This window comes from Elephantulus edwardii, unplaced genomic scaffold (assembly GCF_000299155.1).
Source record: "Elephantulus edwardii isolate Elephantulus edwardi_28Jun2011 unplaced genomic scaffold, EleEdw1.0 scaffold00214, whole genome shotgun sequence".
Taxonomy (NCBI): Eukaryota; Metazoa; Chordata; class Mammalia; order Macroscelidea; family Macroscelididae; genus Elephantulus; species Elephantulus edwardii.
In genome coordinates, this window is record NW_006399964.1 from 3,806,387 (window position 1) to 3,810,975 (window position 4,589).

Below are 4,589 nucleotides of genomic sequence, written 5' to 3' on the forward strand. Positions count from 1 at the left end.
GACCTGAACACTAGTATAACTTTCATCGTTTCTCCAAGTTCATAGAGTTTCCAGAGGCAAGCTATATTGGAAGTGGATGCCACACCTGCTTCCAAGCTTGTTTTAATTGGGGAACTCCACCAAACACTGTTCACCATAGCTAACCATTACCACATTTGATACATCAGTATCACAGTGTTTGGCATCATAGCAACCAAAAGATTACCTCTGTGACCTTTCCATTAGCATTTACAACCTGTATGCAGAGCAGATTATCCGAGAGGCTGGGCTCTATGAGGAGAAGCGTGGTGTTAGGATTGGTGGACGATCTATCAACAATCTGCATTATGCAGATGACACAACCCTGCTCGCTGAAACTGAGGAGGACCTCATGCACTTACTGCAGAGGGTCAAGGACTGCAGCCTTCAATATGGACTGAGGCTCAATGTCAAGAAGAAAAAAAATTCTCACCACTGGACCAATCGGTGGCATCAGGATGGATGGCAAAGAGATTGAGATTGTTCACAGCTTCAGTTTGCTTGGCTCCACGGTCAACACTCTTGGTACCAGTAGCCAGCAAATAAAAAAACGTATTGCGATGGGAAAGTCTGTGGTTAGGGACCTCTCTAAAGTACTCAAGAGCAATGGTGCCTCTCTGGAGACTAAGGTGCGCCTGATACAGGCCATGGTTTTTGCAATCACTTGGTATGCATCAGAGAATTGGACAATGACTAGGGAGGATAGAAGGAGAATTGACGCCTTTGAGCTGTGGTGCTGGAGAAGAGTACTGAATGTACCATGGACTGCCAAGAAAACAAATAGATTCATCCTAGAGAGGGTTAAACTAGGCTGCTCCTTGGAGGCAAGGATTCTGGGGCTTCGCCTGACATACTTTGGACATGTTGTAAGGAGAGACAGGTCTTTAGAGAGGGACATCATGCTGGGCAGAGTGGAGGGACAGCACAGGAGGGGAAGACCCTCTATGAGGTGGATTGATTCAGTGACTGGGGTACTCGGGATGGATGTGTCAGAGGCAATGATATTGGCACAGGATAGAGCAAGGTTTAGGGCTGTTGTACATAGGATCGCTATGAGTCGCAAGTGACTCGATGGCACATAGCAACAACAACAAACAAGGCTTTTTATAAAATAGTTCTCCCTATTTTTGTTTTTTCAACATAGATGTAAAGTCAAATTGGCCCTTTTTATTAGAACTTGTTCTTGGAGATTATAAGGAATACCAGTAACATGATTAATGCCACATTTTTTGAAAAATTCTTATGTTTTCTTAGAATTATAAGCAGGGGCATAATTAGTTTTAATACTTGATGGAAGACCCATCCCATTAAAAGTTTCTATTAAATGTTGAATAACATACTCTGATTTTTCCCCTGATAAAAAGCAGTGGCCCACTGAAAGCCTAAAAAAGTATCAATAGTATGGTGAACATGCTGTAGTTTTTCCAAATGATGGAATATGGGTAACATCCATTTGGCATAATAATACATTTTATCACCTCTAGGATTAACTCTTTTTTCGTAGGGTGATACATTAATGGGACTCCATTGAGGACATCTTCATATAATTTCTTTAGCTTGTTGCCACATAATTCCAATTTTTTCATCATTCCGTTGACATTTAAATGAGTATGGAGATTAAAATCTTCATTAACTTTCACATTTCCTACTAATAATTGATCTATTTTATCATTTAATTGTGACATTGGTCCTGGAAGGTCAGAATGAGCTAAAAGATGAGTAATGTATATAGGAGATTTTTGTTAATGAATTGACGCTTGTAACACAGTAAGTAACATATTAATATTAGTATGTTATCTTGAGAAGAAATTTATACTGTTGAATACATATTGAATATATGTTGATGAATTAAAGCTTTTAATATAGTAAATAGCATACTAATATTAGTATGTTATCTTGAAAAGGAATATATATTGTTTTTATATTTCTTACAGTAAACTCAGCATATTGTAAATTAGTAACTATATGCAAAGAAAAATTTTTATCTTGCAGTAACATAACAATAGCATATAATTCAGCTTTTGGACAGAAGTCAAGTTAGTTTTAACTACTTTATTATCTTTAGCATTAGTATAACCTGTATAACCTATCTTATTTGAATCTGTATAATCAAAGGTGAAGTTTTTACTTTAGTATCACTTTAGTCCATTTGCCTGATTTTCTTTTTATTACAAACACTAGAGAGTTCCAAAGACTAGTGGTTTAATATGACCTACTAAATATTGTTTCTCTCTAGTTAGGGAGCACTGTTTCACCCAAATTGGTTTTTCTGTTAGTCAAGTTAAGGGGTGAACATAATGAGGAGCAGTGGCCCTCATTATAAATTTAGATATCCTAATCCTTTTCTTGAAAGATTAAATGTAGGTTTTTGAAAACTAACAATCCCCTGTTTCTTTTTATTCAGCATCATATTTTTGCCCAAGTTGATTTAGTAGGAATTTGTAATGTTGCTCCCCCCCTTGTCAAATAAAGATCTACATTCCTAAGTCCGATAATATCCTCTCCTACATTCTCTACAAAGCCCTAAAGGTGTGAATCTTTTCTTTCCATTCTCATTCTCCCCTTTCTCTTTACAGCAATCTCTTTTCAAATGTCCTAATTTCCCACAATTGTAACATTTGGTTTGAGACAAATTTAAAGTTCTTTTTAAAGTGGCTGCTAATAGATTGGCTTGATAAGACACTAGTTCCAATGTCTATACAAACACACACACACACACATACACACAAACACAGACACAGACATAGACACACACACACACACACACACATATTCATCTTCATCTAAGGGAGCTTTCTGAACTTTCAATTGTCTAATACCCTTTTGACATTCTGAATTAGCTTTTTCATATGCTAAAGTTTTTAACAAAAAAGCACAAAACTCGGGTTGAGAAATGGCTATATAAATAGTATCCTTTAATCTAGATAAAAAAATCAGTATATTTTTCATTTTCAAATTGTGTTGTTTTAATAAAGGATTGATCTCCATTTCCTGAAATTTCTACTTTATCACATGCTTTCATGCAGCAAAGTCTTACTTGTACAATCACAGCATCATCATATTGTAACTGAGCTTGCACTCTCTTGCTTGACCTCTCCCCAGCAATTGATCAGCAGTAACATTAAGAGTATGATTTATAGATAAATTTATCCTTTCCATATTTGTTAGTATCATTAGCACACCAAGTTCTAAATTGCAAATATGCTCCAGATTCTAAAACTGTCCAGACCATGGACTCCCAATGAGGAATTAATCTAAATTCTGTAACTAATCCTTGTAATATACCCCTTAATAGGTAGAAAGCATACCATAAGCAACTATGACTTGCTTTAATTATTTAATAGTTTTATAAGATAATGACTGATGTTGATACAATTGATACCCTTAGGGAAAATTTTGGTTAGGAGGCATATCCTGAACTGTTACTGGAAAAACAGAAGCTCCTTTTCCCCAAATGAGATAAATCATCTTGCTTTGTCTGTTCTAAGACCATCGATATAGCTATTAAAGGCTTTTTAAAAGTAGTTACTCCAAAAAGAGCATGATTCATATTATTAAATAACATAGAATGTGGAACTGTTGTTGCTGATGGAACTATATTTTTATTTTGGTAATAGATTTCATTATGAAAACTAAATTTGTCTATCTTACTAGAAAGTTCTACAACTTATTTATGTAATTCCTCATAAGGACTATCCTCCATGATTATATTGCTCATTTCCTCCATTATCCTTCTTTGTGTCAGATTCACTATCACATTCATCTGAAGAGGTTTTTTTCTTGTAGCTTTTTGGACATTGCCTCTTCAGACTGTAATGGTTTTACAGCTAATGAGATAAAATTAACAGTGACCAAACTGAAACAGGAATCACATCTCCCTTTTGATGAGCTCTTTCTAAAGGTGGCAAAGACTGTTTCTCCCCTTCATCTTTAACTTCCTTTAATGTAATATCACTTAATTCAGATTTGTGCAAAGATTCAGCCATCTTTCTTTGAAAATTTTTTAGATTATGAGTACAGTCCTGCACAGACATTTTTACTATTCTTTTCAAAGCCCTCATGGGCCAAAAATTAATAGGAGTCTGTTCTCTTTTTTGATGTGCTCTTCGTAAAGGCTTACATAAAATTTTGCCACGTTCTTTATTTAAAAATGACCTTTCTCTTACTTTTAACCCTGAGCTCTTAAGTAATTCTTTAAGTAATCTATAATATACTGAACTTCAGAGGCTGTTCCTCATGGCTCTTTTTAAACTTCTACCTCTGTGTTTTAAGCACTTTACGTAAGAGGGTAGAGAAAGTCCCCATGACATGTTTTTCTACTTCTTCTCCTGAATTTCTCCTTCAAGAGGTAAGGGAATCCTCATGAATTTTTTTCCCTGCTTCTTCCCCTGAATTTCTCCTTCAAGGGGTGAAGAAAACTACATAAAATTCTTTTCTATGTCTACCGCTAAATAGCTAGCAAAATTCAGGGTTTGAGGATTTCTTCATGACTCTGCCTTTAATTTTCCTGAAAGTTTCACCTACCCTGAGCTTATTCTCTTTTGGGGAGAGAGAGAGAGAGAGAGAGAGAG